This window comes from Cetorhinus maximus, chromosome 5 (genome assembly GCF_964194155.1).
Source record: "Cetorhinus maximus chromosome 5, sCetMax3.hap1.1, whole genome shotgun sequence".
NCBI lineage: Eukaryota > Metazoa > Chordata > Chondrichthyes > Lamniformes > Cetorhinidae > Cetorhinus > Cetorhinus maximus.
In genome coordinates, this window is record NC_135883.1 from 34,595,209 (window position 1) to 34,621,693 (window position 26,485).

Here is a 26,485-nt window from a genome sequence, read left to right on the forward strand (position 1 = left end):
TACTGAACTACGCCCAACACCTTACAACAGACATGTTTAGTGGATATTTATCATGTAATTGAGCAACTTCACTCCCTTCCATGTTTTAATGCCTGCCTTTTGAGGCAGATAATTCCAAAGTCTCATAACCCTCTGAGAGAAAGAAATTCTCCTCATCTCTGTCCTAAAAGGGCGACCTCTAATTTTAGAACTGTGCCCCCTAGTTCTGGACTCACCCACCAGAGGAAACATCCTTTAGACGTCAGGCCGTTCAGGATCTTGTATACTTCAATCAAATCACCCCTCACTCTTCTAAACTCCAGTGGAAACAAGCCCAGTCTGTCCAACCTTTCCTCATAAGACAGCCTACACATTCCAGGTATCAATCTAGTAAACCTCTTTTGAACCACCTCCAATACATTTGACATGCTTCCTTAAATAAGGAGACCAAGACTGCACAAAGTATTTGAGGTGCAGTCTCACCAATGGCCTATATAACTGAAGCAGAATATTCTTATTTTTATGTTCAATCCCTCTCATAATAAAGGATAGCATTCTATTAGCCTTCTTAATTACTTGCTGTGCCTGCATACTAACTTTTTGTGGCTCATGTACTAGAACATCTAGATCCCTCTGCACCTCAGAATTATGCAGCTGTTCTCCATTTAAATAATACTCTGCTTTTTTGTTCTTCCTGCCAAAATGAACAACTTCACATTTTGCCACATTAAACTCCATTTGCCAGATCCTTGCCCACTCACTCAACCTATCTATATCCGTCTGCAACCTCCTCATGTCTTCTTCACAACATACTTTCCTACCTATCTTTGTGTTATCTGCAAATTTAGCTACCATGTCTTCACTCCCCTCATCTAAGTCATTGATGTAAATCATAAAAAGTTGAGGTCCCAGTACAGACCCCTGTGGGACTCCACTCATCACACCCTGCCAATCAGAAGAAGACACATTTATGTATACTGTTTGCTTTCTGCCAGCCAGCCAATCTCCTATGCATGCTAATATGTTACCCACTACACCATGTGCTTTTATTTTCCGTAATAACCTTTGATGTGGCACCTTATCAAATGCCTTCTAGAAATCCAAGTACAGTACGTCTACAGGCTCCCCTTTATCCACTGAGCATGTCACCCCTTCAAAAACCTCTAATAAATTGGTTAAACATGATTTTCCTTTCGCAAAACCATGCTGACTCTTTCCGATTGCCTTGAGCTCTTCCAAGTGCCCAGCTATAACCTCCTTAATGATCGATTCTAATAACTTCCTCACGACAGACATCAAGCTAACTGGCCGATAGCTTTATGTTTTCTGCCTCCCTCCCTTCTTGAATTGAGGAGTTATATTTGCTACTTTCCAATCTGATGGAACCTTTCCAGAATCTAGCGAATTTTGGAAAATTAACACAGTGCGTCAACTACCTCATAAGCCACCTCTTTTAAGACCCTAGGATGTAATCCATCAGGACCTGGAGACTTGCCAGCCCACAGCTCCATCAATTTGCTCAGTACTGTTTCCCTAGTGATTTCAATTTCACAAAGTCCCTTTCTCCCGTTCACCTCCTGATTTGCAGATTTTACTGGAATGTTTTTTTGTATCCTCTATAGTGAACACAGAAGAAAAATATTTGTCCATTTCTTCTGCCATTTCCTTATTATCTACTATTAACTCCCCACTGTCACTCTGTAGAGGACCAACACTCACTTTACTTACTCTTTTCCTTTTTAAATACCTGTACAAACTCTTGCTATCCATTTTTTCATTTCTAGCTCGCTTCCACTCATACTTTCTTTCTCCTGATTAACCTTTTAGTCATACTATTAATATGCAACAAGTCTGCACCTAATTGCATAGAATCATATAGGTCAATGTCTACTTCCCTAGCAGCAGTCATGATGTCTTCATTTTGAGGCAACCCATTATTCACTCCTTATTTGCCCTACAAAACAAGTACTCTGTTGGCTTTTAGGAGACCAAGATATCCTCTCCACCATGCTTCATAACACATCTACAGCAACTCTGCAGAGCTGATGCAACAAGTCCCACATGTAAACAAAAGCCATTGTGAAGCACTTTAGTGTGAAGCAAAGGTTTTAACATCTTGACAGTTCAATGATATTCTACATTGCAGTCTGTCCAGAATCTAACATTGTCAAAATTTACTGTATGCTCCACACCTCTACATTCAACACTGGCCAGTTCGAGTAGGATGTGTAAAGGACAGGGCAGAATGGAATAATTTCTCCCTTTTCCCATTGGTCAACTGACCGCACATGGTGTATTTTTGAGAAGGAGTATTTTAACCCCTTGTGCACTGTGACTTTTAAGAATAGATACAAAATTGGCTTTCTGGTAAGCTTAACTCAAAAGAAAGGATAAACGTTCATTTTTCACATTACCCAAAACTACGCAACAAACACCACACCTGCACACACACACACACAAACACACAAACACACACATAGACAAACACACACACACAAGAAAAGATGATTTCAAAGATGTAGCATGCACTTAGGTTACTTAAAATCCAGAAAGTCATTATTACCTTATTTCTCCAAGAAGGTCATTGAAAGCATTCCAGGCTTGGATATTCTCTTTCAGTTCACTGAAGAAGAAAAATGAAGGTCGGAGGTTTCTGGTGATGAACTCACAATGGTTACTCCAGTAATAGCAGGTTTATGGCCTCTGTAATAAAGATATATCACCTTGCAGATAAAATGAATAACCCCACTTCTCTCCCTATGGTGGAATTTCAGGCATGGTCCTCTCTTGTTCCTGGCAAGATGATTTCCTTCGGATCCCAGACTAGCTCTCTCTGGGCTGTTCTTAGAATAAATAAGATATTTGCTATCTCAAGCCAGTTTGTCATGCGGTAACAGTATCGATGTTTTCCATTACCCACACAAATGGTTGATGGCTAAGCAATTTGTCTCACAATTGCGGATATTTGATACAATTCATGCCTGCTTGTGACAAAATGGTTCCTTCACACCCTCTTCTTTGTTAGATCTCAAGTTTGCAGACACCAAATCTGGGGGCCAATCTGAGTTTCTGTAAATATCCAGACAACAGTAACTGTAAATTCCACAAGTGACCTTTTATCCTGATATCTCTTTGTGGAGGTTCCTCCAAAAAGGACATTTACATTTTAATGCCTGTCCAGAGGCATGTTCAGACATGAGTTAACCCTTGTCTGTATAGAAACCACAAAAGGAGTCACCTGACCCTGTGGAGTCCATTTTGTCAAGGTAAACCATCCAAATTCCATGCTGCATTTCAAAGTAAAGTGTCCATCTTCTTAATAGGTTTTATGGGCTTATGGCGTGACCATGACAAATGGTACAATATATTACCTCAGGAGTCATTGTTCAGGAGCCATTGTATTTGACTGAATAGGACCTGTTTTGGCTACAATAGTTGTTTACAGTTATCTTTCATAGATGATACCTTTTAGTAGTTACCTCACGGAACTTTTCATAAACTGTCCTCCTGCAATCTTTCCCATGCCTTGCAAACAAAACTTGTCTATATTGCCATAGCAGCCATACAACTGCATGTATATGGATATGGGGAGTGGGTGACAAAATGGAGTTGAAGCCCGAGATCAGCCATGATCGTATTGAATGGCGGAGCAGGCTCAATGGGCCATGTGGTGTACTTTTGCTCCTATTTCTTATGTTTTTGTATTCTTGCATTTTTCTTTAATAAATGAAGCTCTCTGAACATACTGCAACTTAAATGCCACCATGTATTCTGTTCATCAGGATCTCCATATTCTTCACCAGTTCCTTCTTTCTCTCCACCTGCTTCCTGCTCCTGTTCTTTTGGGCCAGATTTTCAAAGCGGGGTCATGAACCCGACACCCAGAAAGAATCCTGGTCCTGGACCCCACACCCGAGCTGTGTCACTATTGCAATGCAAATTTAAAATTTAAATAATCGGCCAGGAGAGATGAGGATTGCCTCAAGGAGGCCAGAGCTGCCTGCATGGTGCCAGAAGCAAAGGCTGACAGCAGCCATGATAGGGGCTGCCGTTGCCTTGCCAAGTAGAGCAGGCAGCTCCTTAGAAGACCAGGAGCTGAAGCATGAAGGGAAGTGGCCATTGAAATGAATTTAAAGTACAGTGCTGGGGGTGGTGCCATCCTTCTTCAATTTTTAATAAATAAAAATTCCAAACATCCCTGCGATTAATCCGACATGAGCGCTAACATGTTCGGGCTCGCTGAAATAAAGATTGAAAATCATGATCCTGACCACTCACGCTCCTTAAGGAGCTTAATGGCCCAGTAATTGGTGGTGAGCAGGTTGCCCATTCGTTCCTCCCGGTGACATCTTTGAAAATTTGAAACTGTCCCGGAGGTGTCGGAATTCCTACACTACCTCCGGGACCACGATTTTCAAATCGCTCCCACAGTAGGTCCTGATCTACTTGAAGATTCTGCCCTTTGTGCCCGTGTTTCATCTGGTGCACTCTCTTCAAACTCACTAACTAAATTCTCCTGTAAAGCGGACTGATTTCCAGCCATTTTTAAAAAAGCTTCCGCTGGTCCTGCCATCTTGCTCCCCCTAGGTGCTATATCTTTGTGTCCCCTTCTAGGGGGTGATGAGATGAAGCCATTCTAATGCAGGTGCCCACAGGAGCTATTACATTAGCTGACCCCACCCTGACTTTGGTAGTGCATTGAAGGAATAAGCCTGAAGTTCTTGTTTGGGCCAAGACCCAGCTAGGGTGGGCCTCTGCTCAAAGTACTGGAAAATAAGCTTCCCCTGGATTCTGCCCCTGTCTGTTAGCTCTTGCCATTTTCTCGTGGTGGGTTATTGGGTGGTTTTCCCTACTGCTTATACTAAAGAGACATCCTGGTAATTCCATACTTCAAGCACTTACGGCATTAGTTAAACTCTTGACTGATATCTGGTGTGAATCCAACTGAGGCCCCTGAAAAGACCCAAATCTTACCAGAAGTAAGGATGTCAGTTCCCTCTTGGAATGATTACTGGTTATCCTTGGTGGAGCCATTGTGTAGCTCTCTCCCTCTGTAAGGAGGGAGGTGGAGCATATTGTGATAAGGACAGGTTGGAATCTGGGGTGGTGGGCTGTGGATGCAATGGGTGAGGGACAAGTAGGTAGCAGTGACTGTCTGCAGAGTGAATGTGGGACCATGAAATGAGATTTGCTGGGTTCTTTAACAGGCTTGGCAGGGCATGACATTTTGGGTAGGTTCATCAATTTAAAAATGATTTTTTTTTTATTTTAGTAATAAACTTGTTAATTGCAACCACACAGGGTAACCTCACAATTTGCAATAACACAGGTGCTTTTATAAAGCAGAAAGCAATGCAAATCAAGTAGTCTCATGCATAACCATCTTTATTTCACCCAAAATTTTGCACAAAATCTTACAAGGACGAATACAGTATAACATTATAAAAATTACAACATCTTAGACATCTTAAATTGGTGAACACAGTATAACATATAGAAAAAAAATTCCATTTATATAGTACTTCAGGATGTCCAAAAGAACTTTACAGCCAATTAAATACTTTTGCAGTGTAGTCACAGTTGGAAACATGACAACCAATTTGCACGCAGCAACACCTACAAGCGGAAATCGGATAATAACCAGATAATCTATTGTTTCTTAGTGATCTTGGTTGAGGGATAAATATTAGCATGAACACCGGGAAAACCTCCCTGCTTCTCATCTCACCCAAATGGTGCCACTTCTGACAGGGCAGTGCTCCCTCAATTCTGTTGTAAAACGACAGCTTGTGCTCAGGTAGTTAGAGTCGGTCTTGAGTAACTCAATGGCAACAGTTTTACTGTACCGGGGCTGACATCTAGACTAAAAAAAATACTAATTTTCCATTGATTTTTGTTGTAAAGCAAAGAATCATAGAAGACTTCAGAATGTCTTAAGGATAAATGTAATATAACCTCTTAAAAATAAAAGTGCCCTGGGCTTGTGAGAATTTTTATCCTGCAAATGTAATTTCTTTGGTGGTGATCAGAAGTCATCAAGCTCTGTACTTTCCCTTCCAGTGCGTAGAATTCATCAAACATTTCACTATCTTTTGAATTATGAAGAACACAGTGTACAAAATCTACTTGCCTAACTTATGGAATTTCCAGCCCAGGCACACCTCTTTCATACCTTTGGCTGCCTCTGTATCTTTTTGTGTTGGGGTGGTGAAGTATTCGGATCCCCAAGGTAAATGACTTTTGTAACACCTGATCTCCAGCATTCCTCCCCCAGCCCTGATCTCCAACCTCCTTCACTCAGCCCTGATCTCAAAGCTCCCTCCCCTCAACCACAATCTTCAGCCTTCTTTCCCCAGTTCCTGCAGATTAGTCTGCCTGCAGACACACAGCTTCACAGATGCCAATTGAAGTTTCTTCCTCACTGGTGTTCCCAGAGTCAATTGTAATCGATCCCGAAGGACTTGATTGCCATTTGGTTTCTTCTTCGTGGGGCCCACTTGTGGCCCAGGATGGCACGTATGATTCCTATGGGCATATGTACTGCTGGTATATCTGGCAGCTTTCCTAAAGGAGCCAGGGTACTTCACTTGATAAGCCCGCTGAAAGAAAAATGAGGACAGAGGTGGGGGAAGGGATGAAGTTGAAGACCCTGGACTCAGCTGTCAGAATTTATTGCAGCAAGTATTGATGGATGGAAACTCAGTGGAGATGGGTTTATCACTGCAATTACATTTGAACTCTGCCCCATGAAAGAGCTGAATTTCTGAGTTAATATTGTTATATATTGGCAGAAGCAAATTTTAAAAAATGAAATACTTATGATTTAATTATAATAGTTGGCAGCATTATAAATTTTAGGCCAAGTACACATAAGGAATAGCAACAACCCACTGGCCTGCAGATACTTGAGTTGCTGACAAAGGGTAACAGTAACTTGGTACTGGAAATAGATTTAAATGGCTATATTAGAAAGCAGCAAATAATGAAACTTCAGCAACTTAAGTTGGTGAGCACACACCTTAATTTGCTTATGGATGTCAGTGTAGGCTCCTGAAGGAATCAGAAAGGTAAGGTTGTTCGTAAGCATATATGAATGAGCTAGCTAATTTTAAAAAACAGTACTTTTAATCACCTTTTCTGCCATGTAATATGCAAAATTCATGCACAATTTATGTACAAATAAAAATAAACAACATATGTACAACAATGTGATGTTAACTTATTGTGAATGCTGCATTATTATGTAGCTTTGCAAATGCTTTGTCATTTGATTCTAATGTCTGCAATATACAGTTGGCATTAGGAAAGATGTAAGGGTATTGTTGTACAGTGGCCGAGTTATACTATTAATGATAGAGTTGATCTGCAGACACTTGTTGGGTGGAAACATTAAGTTTACTTACAATATACTCAGCAGCAACTGCACGTATGCTTTCAACTCCAACTCTATCTGTACACTGAATGCTGAGGTAGCCTGCACAAGTCTCCTACTGGTTACTACAGATCATGTGATCTTGCATAACAAGTATTATTCTTCAAGGTACATTACACACTAAATAAAACCATAAATAGTACAGGTATACTTTTTGATCACGTTCATGAGGGTTGAAATTGGTCTACGTCAGCAGTGCAAAATGGACTTGCGGTGAATCAACGGCCTGTTATACGTTGTGCCCATACACTGGGAAAATATTGCCAAGATTTTTAATTTCAAACCAAGTAAAAGTGACAGTGAGGCTAGGGAATGTGTCTCCAAAGATAATTTGAACTATGGTTCTGTGAACTTCAGTGCAAAGATCAGGTGCAGTGAAAAATCGGCGGCTGATTTGCTAAGAGGCCATTTGTGCACTGCTGGATAGACAAATTTCACCCCCATGATGTTTCAGATACCTTACTGTGGGTCAGGTCTTTGAAGATCTCTTCTTTTAAAATCGCATTGGTCTCAAACAATGAGCAGACCTCATCAAATTCAGAACAAAGTTTTGTGTACGTTTGAGTATGCAATATTTGAAGTGGTGTAAGGAAAGTCTGAATGAAGGCACACTGAGAGTTCACAGCTAGTATCTGAGTAAGCAGGGTTCTGATTAACGAGGAGAACAATTTTCATGCTGGAAACCTTTTGAAAACCGTACTGATAGGAGCAGCGCCACAGTTCATTCTTCTATTGTTCATTTCAGAGGATACCTGAATTTGAAGTGCGAATTCCTCACTTACATTTTACCTAATCCCTGATAAAGACTTTATAACAACTTGACCATGACATTGGAAGTACATTTACTTCCGCAACCCTACTGCTAGAACTGTGCTGTATTTTCCTTATCATTTTAACTCAGTATTCAAGGCTGGAAATGTCCTGCTATAATGCAGAGGGCCTGGTAAATCTTTGAACTATGTCAGGCAACTGTTATCATTTAAGTGGTTCATGTTCTATCAAGCTTGATTCTAAACAGTAACATAACATGTTGACATGAAATTTTCTTTTTGTAAAAATGTGATAAGGATTGGAGGAGAGGTTTCTATTTCTGAAATTAATGGGATAGAGGAGCCCCTACTGTTCATTTTGACTACACTGCTGCTGTTCCAAACAGAGGTTCAGCCTGCACAGTAGACTACATTGACTGCCGTCAGAATAATTGACAACAATTCTTGCGAGCTCTATGCATGCGGAAGATAAAAAATTATTTTCCTTCGTTCTTAGGCTGGGTTCCAAAACTAGTCGTGGTCAATTTAAATTTGTCTGCCTTTTAGTTTATTCGTGATCAAAGTGGTGCAATTAGTCAATGTTCAGACATGCCAGCCAGACATAAAATTATTTCAAACCAATGTCTTTTCTGGTTAAAGTAGACACTTGTCAGTATTATTTTAAACAGGCTTGGAGTAAGAACATAAGAAATAGGAGCAGGTGCAGGCTATTTGGCCTTTTGAACCTGCTCTGCCATTCAATAAAATCATGTTTGATCTGTTGGTGGCCTTAACTTCACTTCCTTGTCTGGCCCCCATAACCCTTGACTCTCTTGTAGATTAAAAATTATCTTATGCAGCCTTGAATATATTCAATGACTCAGCCTCCACTGCTCCCTGGGGAAAAGAATTACAAAGATTGATAACCCTCTGGGAGAAGAAATTTCTCCTAATCTCTGTCTTAAAAGGGAGATCCCTCATTTTGAAACTGTGCCTCCTGCTTCTAGATTGCCTCATAAGGGGCAACATCCTCTCAGTATCTACCCTGTCAAGCCCCCTCAGAATCAGTTGTTTCAGTAAGGTCGCCTCTCATTCTCCTCAGCTCCAATGAGTATAGGCATAACCTGCTAAACCTTTCCTCATAAGACAACCCCTTCATCTCAGGAATCAGCCTAATGAACCTTCTCTGAACTTCTTCCAATGCAAGTATGTCCCTCCTTTAGTAAGTAGGCCAAATCAGGATGCAGTATTCTAGGAGCAGAATTTTACATTGCCCTGCCAGTGAGTTTGCAGGCATGGGATGGGAGGGTGGCATTAAATTCCTTGGATGCACTTCCCACTAGCCTCCAGCCCCCTGACCTCTCTGCAATTTTATGGTGGGCAGGCAAAGCTTAGGCTGGCCCGCCACCCTTTCCATAAAAAGGCTAATTAATAACCACGTGAGGCAATTTCCTGCCCAGCCTCAATTTTCAGGCTGGCAGGAGCAATTCAGGAGCAAAGGGAAGCCTGAAAAATACCTGGTTCAGGCCTTGGGCAAGAAGTGGGTAGAGAGGCACCTCCATCAATGGCCTACTTTCAACATTGGGGCACCCTCCCCCCACCCACCCCCAACAAGGTCTGTCCCCTGTAGGTGCCTCCCCAAACCCACTCTCCCAACCCCTGGCCTCACCTCTTTTCTTCTCCCCTCCCCCTCACCCAGGCCTCGCCTTCCCTCCTCTGCGCTTCCCTCCCCTCCCCACTTTGAGGCCCCCACACTTATCTGGCCCTGAACTTCAGGACATAGACTCTGGGGACTGCTCGTAGTCCCAGACACTGTATCTTCTGGCACTGCTAGGTCTAGAGAGCTGACAGCCAGTCAAATCGGCTGTCAGCTCTCTGAGTCGGGTCTTCCTCCTGAGTGAGTGGCTGAAGTCTCACCCTCAGCCAATTAACGGTCCTTGCAGTGTGATGTGTTCTCCACTGACTCTTCGGGCAGGGGGCCAGGAAACCCTGCCTTCCGAAAAATCCTGGCCTAAGTGTTCTCACCAACTCCCTGCACAGCTGTAGCAAGTCTTCCCCACTTTTACACTCCATCCCCCTTGCAATAAAGGCCAACATTCCATTTGCCTTCCTAATTACTGGTAGCTGCATGTTAAATATATGTGATTCGTGTACAAGAACACACATCTCTCTGTGCCCACAGCATTGTGCAGTCCCTCTCCATTTAAGTAACATTCTGCTTTTCTACTCTTCCACCAAAGTGGACAACCTCACATTTTGACACATTATACTTGGTTCTGCCAAATTTCTGCCCATTCATTTAACCTATCTTTATACACGGAACGTTTGACGTTTCTGAGGGTGATTCCATGGCCTGGTGCTCCCAATGTAAAGTCCCACTCGCAGGAAATGCACGTTGGGAATTTTATATGTGTAAAATAATAAGACAATGCTACTGTTTTCGCTTTCATTCCTTGACACCAGTAAAAAAAAATTTGGTTTTTGATGCTGGTTTTAAATCAATTTTGCAAAAAAGCTTGAAAGCGATTACATTTCAAAGGTGACCTGAATTGTTCACTTCCTTAATCAGAACTCTTTGTCCAGATTCCAGCGAACTCTCTTGTGCCCCCATTAAGATTTTCCATGTACTAGTTTCGTTTCAAAAGGCCACCAGAACTTTCAACTGCAAGGTCCTCACGTGACATTTTTTTTTCCCAAATTCCTGATAAAGGCTTATGATTGTATTAGTGATATTTGAAGTGGGACATTGTGTGATAACAATGTAAAAGGAGCTTATAAAAGTTTATGTGAACATATGTAATTAAGAACCTTGCTTCTTGCGTGCATTGCATCACACCAGTTAAAGGCATCGTGAGAGGTTCATGTATCCAAAGGGCACATCCAAAGGGCAATTAGTGATAAGCACTCAAAATATCTGATCGATTAAATACGAACAAATCAAAAATGAACAAAATGTACCAATAAGACAGGAGTGATGTTAAGAAAACCTACCAACAAATTGTTCAATATTCCCCAACTTAATGCTGCAACAAAATCAACCAATCAAATTGCTCAAATGGCTGCTTCATGTTTACAGCTTGCATTTTCCTTCTTCATTCAGCTTACAGTTAGAAATGACATTTTGATGTGCTTCTTGTTAATGAGATAATTTGAAAAAAAATGTTGATAAATATACCCATACATACCTGGGCTTAAAGCTGCCAATTTCCAGCTGCCATGAAGAAATTATGTGGGTACACATGTGCATGGACTTTCAAAAGGTGTTTGATAAAGCACTACACATTGAGCCTATTAGCAAACTCGAAACCCATGGGATAAAATTGACTAGTGGTTAAAAAAAAAGAGTTGTGGTGAAGGGAGGTATGCATTGGTGTTCCCCAGGGCTCAGTACAAGGCCATTGATGTTTTGACATACATTAATGCCTTGGACCTGGTACAGGACACAATTTCAAAGTCTGCAGATGACACGAAGCTTGGAAATGTAGTTAACAATGAGGAAGACGGTAATAGACTTGAGAGGAAATAACCAGACTAGTGAAATGGGCAGGTGAAATTCAATGCAGAAAAGTGGGAGGTGATACACTTTGGTGGGAAGAGTGTGGACAGACAATACAAGCTAAATGGTACCAATTTTATAGGAAGTGCAAAAACAGAGACACCTCAGGGTGTTTTTGCACAAACCTTTGAAGTTGGCAGGGCAGGTTAATGAAGCAGTTCACAAAGCATATGACATCCTGGCTTCGTAAATAGAGGCATAAAGTATGAAAGCCAGGAACTTTTGCTAAATCTGTATAAAACATGATCATTATGCAAACCTCAACTGTTGTATACTGAAGTGCACCTCCAGATCGGTCCAGACGCCTGAAGCACATTTTGAGCACGTCAATCACTTATTGCTCAGTAACACATCTCGTTGTCATGTGGCTGGCACTATCCTGCCTCTGGGCTTCAGTGATAGGATTTCTGATTAGTGTCACCAGGCAAGTTTGAATGGATTTCTTTACTTCCTTGAGGTCAGGGAGCTTGGACTGATGCAGGGTGAAAGCATCGTGGCAGCTCCCTGGGAATCTGGTGCACACTTACATAAACTGCTTCTCATGATTGCACACCCCAGATGCACACCCCAGATACATAATGACAGAATGGAAGAAGTGAAGGTGATGTTGACATAATTGCTAGTCATGGCAAGGATACTGTCACTGACATGCCTTATGCATTTGTGTGCAATTGACTGGAAGATCCTAGACATGTGTTCAACAGCACTTTGGAGGAAGTCAAAAGCAAGAAATTTGAGGGTGGTCATCACTTGCAAAGCCACTGGCAATGTGTGGTCATGAGGTCAAGTAGGGAGCAAGTCTTTTAGCAGGTTGCAGATGTCTGCTACCTCTTGACATGACAATCTCAGCCTCTGGAAGCACTGCTGTACCGCAAGGTCCAGGAAGCTGAGTCTCTGCCTGTACACCCTGTAACATGGGTAGCGTTTCTTACGAACTCAGCCCTCCTGGGGGGTAGGATTAGTAAGTTTGCGGATGACACAAAGATTGGCCGGGTGGTTAATAGTGAGGTTGAGTGTCTTGGGCTACAGGAAGATATAGAAGGGATGGTCAAATGGGCAGATAAGTGGCAGGTGGAATTTAACCCTGAAATGTGTGAGGTGATACACTTTGGAAGGAGTAATTTGACAAGGAAGTATTCAATGAACGGCATGACACTAGGAAGTTCTGAGGAACAAAGGGACCTTGGTGTGTGTGTCCATAGATCTCTGAAGGCGGAGGGGCACGTTAGTGGGGTAGTGAAAAAGGCATATGGGACACTTGCCTTTATCAATTGAGGAATAGATTACAAAAGTAGGGAGGTCATTTTGGAGTTGTATAGAACCTTGGTGAGGCCACAGCTGGAGTACTGTGTGCAGTTCTGGTCGCCACATTATAGGAAGGATGTGATTGCACTAGAGGGGGTGCAGAGGAGATTCACCAGGATGTTGCCTGGGATGAAACATTTAAGTTATGAAGAGAGGTTGGATAGATTTGGGTTGTTTTCATTGGAGCAGAGAAGGCTGAGGGGCGACCTGATCGAGGTATACAAGATTATGAGGGGCATGGACAGGGTGGATAGGGAGCAGCTGTTCCTCTTAGTTGAAGGGTCAGTCACAAGGGGGCATAAGTTCAAGGTGAGGGGCAGGAGGTTTAGGGGGGATGTGAGGGAAAACTTTTTTACCCAGAGGGTGGTGACGGTCTGGAATGCACTGCCTGGGAGGGTGGTGGAGGCGGGTTCCCTCACATCCTTTAAAAAGTACCTGGATGAGCACTTGGCACGTCATAACATTCAAGGCTATGGGCCAAGTGCTGATAATGGGATTAGGTAGGTAGGTCAGGTGTTTCTCATGTGTTGGTGCAGACTTGATGGGCCGAAGGGCCTCTTCTGCACTGTGTGATTCTGTGATTCTCTAGTGAACACATGAAGGTCCTTCCGCAGAAGGCTGTTACTGCATTCAGCTTTTCATCTGAAGGCCCCAACAGCCTTGATCTGAGTCTCAAAATTGCCCAAGTGCAGAAACTAACCAATCACTAAAATAATTCTGAATAAACCCTTCCCCAGTGGATGATTTTTTAAAAAAAGCAGATGTGAGCACTGAGTCTTCATTGATGTTTTGCATGACTTTCATTGAACGGTGTGAATTTTCGCTGTGTTCTCGCCCTAGTTTCAATGGCATATTTCAGAAAGCCTGGGAAACCTTTGGATGTTCTGTTAATTTCAGATGTAATTTGAAATATCACTACAGTGAAATGATTAGCATATTTAAATTGGCTACTCTCTTCTCCGGAGGGGCTAATGTGTAACCTGCTGGTTACACTCGAGTTAAACCCAGAAGCTGATGTGCTGGCGCTGGCTTCTGGATGTGAAAGTATTTTTGGCTACTTTAACTGCACTCCTCCCCAAACCCCAACTAAGCCCGAGCACTGCTGCATGTTAAAATTGCCCCCATTGTGACAGCTGGGCAGTATCATTCATGACCACAGTGCAGCATAAGCAACAGAAATAAATATCAAAAATAAAAATCCTTGCACGGCAAGAAACAAACTCATAGAATGACAAGATGAGAAGGAGGGATTCAGCCCATCATGGCTGTGCCAGCTCTTTCAAAGTGCTGTTCAATTAGACCTGCTTTCCTGGTCTTTCCCCAAAGCCCAGCATATTTTCCTTTCCAAATATTTATCCAATTTCCTTTGGAAAGTTATTCAAGGCTGAGATTGACAGATTTTTGGATTTGAGCGGAATCGAGGGATAGTGATCAGGTGGGGAAGTGGAGTTGAGGCTGAAGAATAGCCATAATCTTATTGAATGGTGACGCAGTCTTGAGGGGCCATAAAACCTACTCCCACTCTTGTTTCTGATGTTCTTGATATTGAATCTGCTCCCATCACTCTTTCAGACAGCACGTTACATATTATAACAACTTGTATTTTTTTTCTTGTTGCTGCTTCTAATGCCAATCAGATTAAACACCTCTACCCAATCTCCCCTTAACCTTCTTTGCTGTGAGGAGAACAATGCTAGCTTCTCTCGTCTCTCCATATAGCTGAAGTCCCTCAACACTAATTCCTGTAAATCTCTCTTGCACTCTATCTGAAGCCTTGATATCCCTCTAAACTGTGTTGTCCAGATATATACACACGCAATTAGAAAAATATGTTATGCATTACTTGATATTGGGCTTCTGTCCCAACGTTCTGAATAACAATGAGGAATCATGTGGAAGACCTGCTTTTGAAATAATGGCCTGGATCTCCTGTGGACTGGTAATCTCGTCAGGTTGCCACTCCACTCAAACATTTTCCCTGCCTTGATGTTGGTCCACATTTCTTGCCAGGTTTTCTGAGCCCGCTTTACCAGGAATGTAGGAGCACAGCATCCATCGGTACACTCAGTCGCAGCGCTGTTGAATTGGGGGAAGATGGGACATGCTCCTTTTCTATGGCATCAGCTGCTGTATGGTAAGTTTAAAGATTCAGTTCGAGTGTCAGTGAATGGGTGAATATTAAAATGGGTGAATAAGTGAGTGAGTGAATTGTTAGGGTGGGTGAGGTTGGCATGTGGGTGAGGGCAGCAGGTGGGTGAGGTGGGCAGGTGGGTTAGGTGGGTCCACGGGCAGGCGGATGGTCGAGGGTACAGCATGTTCAGGAGGGATAGTTGGGTTGGATCAGAGGGAGTAGTCGGGTGGATGGGAAGGGTGGTATGGGATATTGCTACTTCTATTGTCAGTCAGATTAAACACCTCTACCCAATCTCCCCTTAACCTTCTTTGCTGTGAGGAGAACAACGCTAGCTTCTCTCGCCTCTCCAGGGAGTTGGGAGTGTAGTTGGGAGGGTGTCAGGAGGATAGCCGGAGGGTGGGGGGGTCAGCGGAGGAGTTGGGTAGTCAGTGTGAATGATGTGCTGGGGTGGGGCTCAGTTGCATGGTTACCGAGGAGTTAGACTAGGTTTTTCTTTCTAACATTTCCTGAGTAACTATCCAGGTAACTAAATCGGAACTGTCTGAAGTTTCCGGCTCTTGCTCAGAATCTGAGATATTCGTGGAGGGTCCCAGGAAGCAGAGGAATTGTCCATCGGAAGTTCAGACTCCCCAGGCAAGTCCTACAGAGCCCTTGCATTGGGACTTCTGAGGTGCCCTAATACGCATCTTGGGTTGTTCGTCTACCTGATCTCCAGCAATCCAGAGACTGGAAGATTAGGACCAATAATTCAACTGAATTGAATTCTTACTTAATCATTTTGACATTTCACAAATATTGTTAGTTACAAGCTAGGTTTAGAGAATAATGGAAACATATCGACCATGAAAGTAAATTAAAACATTTTTGATAACAAGTATAATTGCAGGTAACAGATTTGGGGGAATAAGGGAAAAAAGAACATTGTCTTTTATAAAGTGATAGGTGAATTATATAATAAATATCATATCTGTGGGGCATCAGAAAAGTATGTGAAGCTAGAAATTAACAGATGTGCACTTAATAGCTGATTTATTCAAATATTTTTGGTGACCTTTGCCCAACTTTGTGCCAACTGTACGTAAGCCAGAAATCCGTATTGGGGATGATTGCCCATTTTTACCCTGGCACTGCTTAAGGTACTCCACTGCTAACCTGCTAATCTCTACTCTAGGGGTTCTCACTAGAAGTGCAGTATACAATAGGAGCAGTAATGCTACTCCTGATTGGGTTACTACCACTTGGAGGGAGGGAAGATAATTGTGTGATGTTGCAGCTTTTAAAAGGTTCAGGTAGTTAAAGAGGGGGGCATCAATTTTTCAACAGTGGCAAGCACAATTATAAGATGTTTTGGGAGGTGGTATTGGGGGGTTGTTGGGGGTGGGGTGGTAGGAAGCAGCTGAAAGGGCTCCCAGCTTCTGAGATATATCTTTAAAGGTATTCCTGACTGGGATGAGGCTTAAAACACTTGTTGGTCGTTGAGGGCAGGAAGCCTCATGAAAGGGTTGTCCAGGCCATGTGGGTGGAGGTTGCTGAAGCAGTAAGTTCAACCCTGCACTACCAGTGCACACAGTGCAGGAACAGGTTCAATGAACTCACAATGGTGGCAAGGTAAGCTAAGACACTTGCCAGAATTTTTGGCTCGGTGCACGGGCGTTCGCCCGACACACCCGAGCATTAAATAAAGGGCATTGCCATCGGCCAAGCGTGCCAACGTCAACGCGCACTCTCGCGATATTTCGGTAAGCGCGCGCGATGAAGATGGAGGTGGGCCCGCCATTAATTAAGTGGGCAGTCAAGGCCCTTGAGACACCAATTGTCTTAGATTTTACGTGGCCCATGCGATTTTCAGGCCGTTGCGCGGGCTAAACGGGCAGGCGGGCAGGCCACAGTTTCAAAAGCCTCATCCACGGGCAGGATAAGAAGGGTCAGTGGGCTTGTAAACGTGAGTAGTTTAGGATATAACTTGCTGCTGGTTGCTTGTGTGAATAGGGCATCTTCATTTGTGCATAAAATTATGAGGGGTATAGATAGGGTAGAGAGGAAGGAACTTTTCCCCTTGGGTGGAGGGATCAATAACCAGGGGGCATAGATTTAGGGTAAGGGGCAGGAGGTTTAGAGGGGATGTGAGGAAGAATCTTTTCATCCAGAGGGTGGTGGGAATCTGGAAATCCCTGCCTGAAAGGGTGGTAGAGGCAGAAACCCTCATAACATTTAAGAAGTATTTGGATGTGCACTTAAGATGCCGTGGCATACAAGGCTATGGGCCTAGTGCTGGAAAATGGGATTAGAATAGTTAGGTACTTGTTTGACCGGTGCAGACTCGATGGGCCAAAGGGCCTTTTTCTATGCTGTAGATCTCTATGACTATGACTCTATTTTGCTTCAGAGCTGCATTGACAGAAATAAGAGGCTTCAGTTCAGGACTCAGTGTTGCTTTCCAGGCCCCTGGAAGCTTCATACCATTTGGGGCCTTCTAGGTATCAGACAGCCTTCCTTTACCCTGGGAATGGGGATCGTGGTCTCCATTGGAGGCACCTCCTCTGAGGGGGAAGAGAGGGCCACAAGAGGGAGGAGGCCAGGAGTCCATATTCAGCCTCCAGGGGAGCCACCTGTGGGAGGACAGGCGCAGGCACAAGGGGCACAGGGCCAAAAGGAAGTCCAAGGCGGAAGGGGCCGCAGAAGACGCCGCTATCCTGTTGCCAGGGTTTAGAGGCGGCGATGCAGCTACCTCAATATGTCTGAGGTACAATGCCGAAGGAGGCTCTGCCTCTTAAGGGAGACAGTGAACTCCATTTGTCAGAGGATCGGTCCTGAGATCAGTTCCAACTGTGTGAGCGGACACCCCATGCCAGTGGCTCTGAAGGTCACAGTGGCCCTCAACTTCTATGCCTCCAGCTCTTTCCAGGGGTCAGTGGGGGATCTATGTGGAGTCTCCCAGTCAGCTGTCCACAGTTGCGTCAAGCTGGTGACAGAGGCTCTGTTCAGGCAGGTATTGACTTTCATTCACTACTGTACGGACGAGGCCAGACTGGCAGAGTGAGCCAGAGGCTTCGCAGTGATTGCTGGCTTCCCCCGCATCCAGGATTCAATAGACTGTACACATGTGGCCATCAAGGTACCAGCGGGTCAGCCGGGTACCTTCGTCAACAGGAAGGGCTTCCACTCCATGAACGTGCAGATAGTGTGTGACCACAGGATGCAGATTCTACAAGTCTGTGCAAGGTACCCAGGCAGCTCCCATGACGCTTACATCCTCAGGCACTCCCAGGTGCCTGGGCTCTTCAGTGCTCCAGCCTGACTGGATGGATGGCTGCTGGGTGACAAGGGCTATCCCCTCAGAAGGTGGCTCATGTTGCCTCTCCGCCACCCAAGAACAGAGGCTGGGCAGCGTTACAATAGGAGCCACGTCTCCACAAGAGCGATGGTAGAGAGAACCATAGGTCTTCTCAAGGTGCGCTTCCGATGCCTAGACCATTCAGGGGGCGCACTGCAATACCCCTCAAGGTCGTGTGTCACTGATAGTGGTTGCAGGCTGCACTCTCCTCAATCTGGCGCAGGAAAGGGGGGACGCAGTGCAGGAAGAAGATCTTGATGCAGCTGCACAGGCAACAGACGATGAGTCTAATAGTGAGTCCGAGGACGAGCACGGTCAGGAGAACACTGAGGGCATAGACACTGACCTGGGTAACCTCCAGGGAGGCAGGGACATCCGGGGTGCTTTGATCCAACGCTCCTGTAGCTAGGCTTCCAAATAAGAACCACCACCACATGCCAGGGCTGCAGGCTCCATACTCGATCCCTGAAAGGACCAGTTCCTTGGTCAACAACATAGACTATGTGCCTTTGCAATGAAGTTTAAGGAGAAACATGTCCATCATAACATCATGGTCTACCCTGCACCCACAGAACAAATGAAGCATCCAGAGGCCAGTTGCACAAAAGCACATTTAATTAACTGGTGCCTGGCAAACATTCTACAAATTAACATTGACAGGTCTTTTCCATCACACCAATAAACACTGAACGGAAAAATGGGGGAAGCAAATATCACCCGTGATCAGGTCATGTTGTGATTAAGGTGCTTTAAGTTTTCGTTTGTGGGTGCTATGTCTGGTGCTCCCCCATCGCTGGCACCTGCATTGGAGGCAGCCTGCTGACTCTGCTGACCTGTCGGCCTTGATGACTTTGGCAGGCGTCCTTTGGCCAGTGGAGCCTGTGCTGGATCCACCTGGGATGGAGTGGCCAGTGTCACGGCTGGCATCTCCCCAGTCACCGCAGCCTCATTGGATGCCATGGTCTCTGGCAGAGGGGTGGAGGAGCTGCTGCCATCATCCGGAACGCCCTGAGAGGAGCCCGCAGAGACGACGGGCAGCTCGTGTGCCAACGTGAGGTCGCTCTGGACCTCCCTACTCACCATTGATGGTCGGGCACCTAGCTGGGACACTGGGTACCCAATTCATCTCCCACACTGACACTGACCAGCTGAGGTCATTGCCGGTGTGAGGGCTTGCAGGTCTGAGCGTTTCCCCAGGATTGAGTCCCTGGAGGAGCCTCTCCATGAGAGTTGCCACTCTCTCCATGGAGGAGGCATTGTGCTCAGCCATGAGGGTCAATGCATTGCTCACGCTCTGCAAGGATTCCACCACAATGGAGACCATGGCACGCATTCCCTCATGTATCTCCGCCAGATCCTCCCGCACACCCTGCTGGACATCCAGCATCTGCTGCCTCATGGACGATTCCAGAGGCACATCATCAGCCATCGACTAAGCATTGTCCTGGTCCCCAGCCGTCCTCTGACTGCCGGCACCCTGGGCACCCTCTGCTTCTGCCTGCACCTCAAGCAACTTTGAAGTGCCCTCACCAATGTCTACCAAGATAGTAGCCAGCAATCTAATGCCCACTGAGGTGCTGGTATCTGTGCTGGTGCCTGCTTCAGAGAGCGGGTGTGATGCATATGCGTTTTGGTCAGTGTGGTCCTCGAGGGTCAGGGGCGGGCCTTCAGGCTCCTCATCCCGAAGGGCTGGTGGTGAGCCTAAAAAGAAGAACAAGGACATGTCATTAGTTGAAGTTGTCACACTGTTACTGTGCATGCCTGGCAGCCACATGAGACAGAGATATGCATCATGGTGCCCTAGTCTTTCCATTATCAGTGGGGATTCCAGGTTTGAGGCTCACATCAATAAAGAGAATACACTGGAATAGTTGCAAAAACCTACATTCTCACCTCAGTGCACTGCACTCTTACCTCACTGTGGCACACCAACCTCACTGCGACTGCTTGACCTAGGCGCATGGCACCTGTAGATTTCCAGGGCCCCCTGCTCATAAGAAGTGAGGATTAGTAGGTGTGGCAGTTCCCCACAAGTATGCGACCTCTCTGAATTGTTATGGGATGTTTTCTCCTGAAAGGATAGGGGAGCACTGATCAGTCCACTCTCTACCTGCAGCGCCATTGCAGCCTGGCCAACCCCACCTGAGGAACACCTCGCAGGGCTCAGCCGATTCGTGACCCTGGAGCTGCAAGACACTCAGTCCAAACAGCCAGGGCTCACCCCCTTGGCCAGATGCTGCCTCATTGACATTTGCCACTCACACTCTAACACCCGAGGTCCACAGGGGTTGGGCAGCTCTTACCTGTTCTGCAAAGTGACCCATACCATCACGGTACTCACCCTTCCCGATCGCAGAGATTGTTGAAGTGCTTCTGGCACTGCACCCATGTGCGCCTCACCACGCCGTGGCTGCTGACCCTGGATGTCACCTCCTTCCAGGCCTTTTTGGTGAGGTGGGGGGGCCTTCTCCTCCTGTCCCCAGGGACAAATGTTTCTCTCCTCGCTGCCACCTTCTCGAGGAGGGCACAGAGGCACTCATCAGAGAAACGTGGGGCCGAATGCCCCACCAACCTGTCCTCCCGCCTGCCATGTCCGCCCGCAACACTTTCCAACACGACTTCCGCGCACTTCGGTGGTGGCCTTCCAAGGGCTGCCGAGGCCACATTTGAATCGGTGGACATTGGGCACCCACTATGACCCACCCCTTTGCACTCATTCCATAGCCGTGTCTTACGCTGGACGGGCCTTAATCGGCAAAACTCTGCCCCCTGGTGCCAGTACACATCCTCAATCAGTCATTTAACCACTTGAACTCTTATTCTTTCTCTGTCATCAGCTGGGTGTTAGGAGAACTCATTTATGCGCCTCTGCGAACACTCAAGTGCCATTTTAATCAACCATTCTGTCAACTCTCACAGCCTGCACAAGGGGTCTTATAGTTTGGAAGTTCATTTAAAGGGGCTTTGCACTTGCATCACATGGGATGCATGTGCTCGTGGGGGGCACAAACAAGTGTTCTATGCCACTCATATTCCTTTATCAATGTGTTCTCTAACTGCAAATGGAAAGCTGGCACACAACTGCTAAGAGAGTGCTGCAACTTTGGGAGGACCACCAAGACTGCAAATTTGGAGTCAATATGAACAGGAAACTCTGCTATTGGTAGGTAGTCACATTGAGTGGGTGAAGTTGAAGGCAAAATGGCCAGGGAAGGTTAGCAACAGCAGAAGTAATGTCACTTCATGGACATTTTTTCAAAGTGCCCTTACATTCAGCTGCTATTTCTTCGAGGAGAACTGTCACTCTGTGCTCACCTAAACAAACTGTTCTGCATTTCACATCATATGGGGTGTGCTGGAGGAAGAGGCCAAACACTTCAATGGCCACCCAGCCACTTTCAGAGAAACAGCTGCTTCCACTTCCACATCTGAAACTTCAATCACGTCATCACCATCTCTGCTATGACAACTTGTCTGCCCAGAGACACTCGTTCAAGGAGTGGTTGCTAAGTCAGTTAAGGTTTTTTCTGGTTGAAGCACTCAGAACTAAGAAGGACCAGAAAATGAAAGGAATGGGGGGGATGTTGTTTGGCCTTGGACATTGGTGAAATGGCCCTTAGCTCTAGAGTCTAGGGCTCAGGAATTCAGAGGTCCAATCTTCAAAAGAACTATCATTAGGGAGCATCAATCTCATGTGCAGGCAATGGAGATATTTCCAAGTAAATGGCTGAGATGATGAAGAAGTTGGTGATGTCTGTTATACATAGCTGCTAAAAAATGTGGGATGGTTCCCACAACATGAAGAACACCCTGTAGAAAGTGATAGTCAAGGAGATTTTTGCAGCAGCAGAAGGCACCATAAGGACGTACTAAGGATATTAGTAACTTCCAGACTGGCAGCCACCACTATCCCAATGGCTCCCTTGAGGGTGGGGATGGGAGTGGTGTGCAGCTTGAATTACACATGAGCACAAGGTTTCGAAGATTCCAAGGTATTGTTGGGACTCTGGTTTGTAATGACACCACCCAGTAGCATCTCTGCCCTGTCTTTGATAAATGGGAGGATCCATTATTTATAAGGCTGAGGAGAAACTCCTGTGTAAAGCTGGGGCTGGTAAAGCCAAGTGCTGAACAAATTTATAGCCCTTTGGCCGAAAGAGTTGCGGATTTTCCGATCCTAATGCATTCTGGTTTCAGACTAATTGTGAGTTGCTTCGTTATTTTTTGCTAAATCATGACAACTTTTGGTGCTCTCGACATCACCAATAAAAAATACATTGCACCTATTTCAGCCATATTCGAGAATCCCACATCTAAGTTAAAGCAGGAACACAGAGAAAAACTCTGGCAAGAGAGCAGTGGAATGACCTGGAAATAAGTTTCACAGCCAGTGTCCAATGGGATCTTTACTTGGACAGAATCTCAGTCTGCCCCAAATACGCTACTGTGTATTAAAAGAGGGTGTGCTCCTCATAAGGGGACTTCCTTCTTTCCTTACCTCAGTAGGACACTGAATGTAGTGGTTGATATGTCCAGTGAGGTGAGAAAAACCTGAAGGGCACAAGTCAAGATAGATTTTTAAAGTTTTGTGTCATTGACTCCTTTTTATAAGGAAGTGGTGGAAAATTGGTTTCTCTGGGCCAGAAGTTACTAAAATTAGGCATTAAATCTGTGTATGATGGAAACACTGCGGAGGGGCATCCCTGTCCACAATATGGCTACAAATATTAGGCGCTGTAATGCCGATTAATTTTTATAAGTGTTAGTCCAGTAGCAAAATAGTGTCCTCACTGTTTCCAGCCCTTGTTGAGGGCATTAGCGCAGGGATTATGAGTATGTGCTGGAGTCATGCAGAGTAGGAAGATTATGATGTCAGTCAGTTTGCAACATGGATGCCAGCACGGCCATTTTTGACCTCATCTCTCTAGTTACCACACTGTCCCAACATGCGCAGATGACCATGCTTGCATGAGCACAAAGGACCCCCCTCCCTCCCATCAGTGTTATTTTAAGGGGTTATCAACAACTTGCAGGTTGATTGCTAATGACTTTCTACTGGCTCTGTTTGCATTTGAGGAAGTGCTGGGTGTTTGGAGGAGTTGGTTACAGTTGGTGAAGACTGCAGGGAATGATCTTGCATATGAGGAAGGTGTTGGTTGTTTTTGCAGGGTCTCTGGGCACACCACTTTCTCCCAGTCATGGGCTGCATTGGAACAATCCCCCTTGGGCTGTGGCAAGAGATGATGCAGAGACTGCAAAGTGGAAGAGAAGCAGCTCGCACAGGGAGGAGGAGGGGGAGAAGGGCTCTCTGCAAGTGGCCTTATCCACCTGGCGTATTCTGGGACCATTTTCCTTATCCCCACTTAAGCCAGGAGCAGTTTGTTCGGCACCTGCAATTCACAAAGGAGGTGCTCGCAGAACTCTGCTACCTCTTGGAACCAGGCATGCAGCCTTAGAGCTGTGTGATGACAGCACTGCCTGTGAATGTGAAGTTGACTGTGGCCTTCTGAATAGAGAGAAGCAGACAGAATGCGCGCAAGGCTTTTCCAGGATAGCAGGCTTCCACATAGTGCAGGAAGCCTTCGACTACACATTTGGCTTTGTAGGCACTGCAGTGCTGAGATGTTCCATAACCCCTAGAGTTGCCTCTCAGTGTGCAGTTGGTATGTGATTATGCTTCGCACATCATGCTGAAAAATGCCAACTATCCTGGCAGCAGTCATAATGCATTCATTCTGTACCAGTCTGTTGCTTTATCCATGTTTCACCCAGAGTGGCTGCTTGGTGATGAGGACTATTCACTCAACACTTGGCTGACTCACCTCTGTAATCCAAACACACGCGCTCACCACTCATAGAGTGAGCTATGCTGCCATAAGGAACATCACTGCGCAGATAATTGGGATACTGAAGCAGAGGTTTCTCCTGTCTCGATGGTTCTGGTGGAGCCCTCCTATAGTCACTGGAGCAGATACCTGAGTGTGTGGTGGCTTGCTACATCCTCCAGAAGCTGGCAATCATGACGGCATAGCCCTTGCTACCACAGATTTGGCAATGACTTCATGAAAAGGAGGGGAGGAGGCAGTCGGCACATGCATGTTCCAGGTGGCTGTCCATGTGCGTCTAATCTGACTGCGGTTCTCCTGAATACAACTCCAGATCAGCATTGTCCAGCAGTCCCATACCTTACCATCTTCAGCTACGGACCGTCACAGTGTCCTCTTGGCCAGATTACTAAAATGGAAGCCACCAAAAAACAACCATTCTATACCAACTTTATACAACAAAACATCTAATAACCTGCACAAACTCAACTTATTACCCTTGTGCATTCCCTTGGTGTCTGTCATACGGGGACCTTTACCTGGCCTAAAGCTGGGATGTGATGCTACCCTGGTGGCTGCATCATGGCTGATGAAAGATTGCTGATTTTCACTGAGGAGAATGCAGATGGCCTTACAGGGCGACCTCAAGCAGCTTAGGGCCTAGAAGCACTGCACCACCTTGGCATGGGTAGCAGCATTCTGGGCTGGCCAGCTGAAAGGCAGTGGCAGTGCTGGGAATGCTTTCATCCTGACAGAAGACTGCAGGTTTGTGCCCAACTGAGCTTTGTCACTCTCCTGGTTATGTCACCTCAGCAATCTCTATTGATCTGATGGAGGACGGATTGCTGGACAGCCTTAAGACACTCAAAGCCCCTTTAAGCATTGAAATGGTCAAGATGGCAGCTGTCTGACCCTGCATGGGAACAAGCTGTGTGATTTCATGACCTCAGTCACTACAGTACACAGACGTTGTAGCTTCTGCTTGTGCTGCAATGGAAGCTGAGGTATCAGCCATCAGATGCTGCATCGTGGTTGAGGTCTGCAAGTGTTCTCATGGTCTTGACCACCACTTCCACATGGGAAAGGGTAGGCTCCAAGCTCTGCATGAAGCTCTGTGCCAAGCTGGAACCAGATTCCCCTTCACAGTGCCAGCAGGCCTTTTAGCATGCTTCTCAATATACCAAAAGCATTTCTGTTTGCGCACCCATCAACCTTTTTCTATATGCTATTCCATAAAAGTCTCCATCTGAGTCTTCTGCAGCAGAGCTCATCGGTGAGCTAATCCACCTGGGAGCTGACACACGTGCCACCCATTCCCCCGGCCTAACTGCAGGGCACTCATGCCTGATGAATCAGCATATGCAGATACTGCCTCTGTGCTACCATCTATAGTTTGTGCAGTTGCAGTTTCTGAGCTGTAGTTGCAAGTGTCAGATTGAGTGATAGTGTTTTTTTCTCATCAGTCTCTTCTCTTTCTAGGCCTTCACCTGAAAGTATAAAGGCAGTGGGCATGGTTGAGTTGAGAGAAGTGGGAGAAAGCAAGGAGTGAAGGGTTACACCATCTGCAGCTTGTACATCATAACATATTACGGGTGGGATGTGAGAAGGTGGATTACAGTCACCTTCAATGGTTTCATCCATGCCTCTGGCCTCAGTGATGGCCACTCCAGTTATTTCCAACACCGTCTCCTCCATGGGGGTGGGTGCATGTGGTTGTGCCTGTCCTCACCATTATTTTTTTTTTATTCATTCATGGGATGTGGGTGTCACTGGCTGGGCCAGCATTTATTGCCCATCCCTAGTTGCCCTTGAGAAGGTGGTGGTGAGCTGCCTTCTTGAACCGCTGCAGTCCATGTGGTGTAGGTACTGTAGGAAGGGACCTCCAGGATTTTGACCCAGCGACAGTGAAGGAACAGCAATATATTTCCAAGTCAAGATGGTGAGTGACTTGGAGGGGAACTTCCAGGTGGTGGTGTTCCCATCTATCTGCTGCCCTTGTCCTTCTAGATGGGAGGGGTCGTGGGTTTGGGAGATGCTGTCAAAGGAGCCTTATTGAATTCCTGCAGTGCATCTTGTAGATGGTACACACTGCTGCTACTGTGCGTCGGTGGTGGAGGGAGTGAATGTTTGTGGATGTGGTGCCAATCAAGCAGGCTGCTTTGTCCTGGATG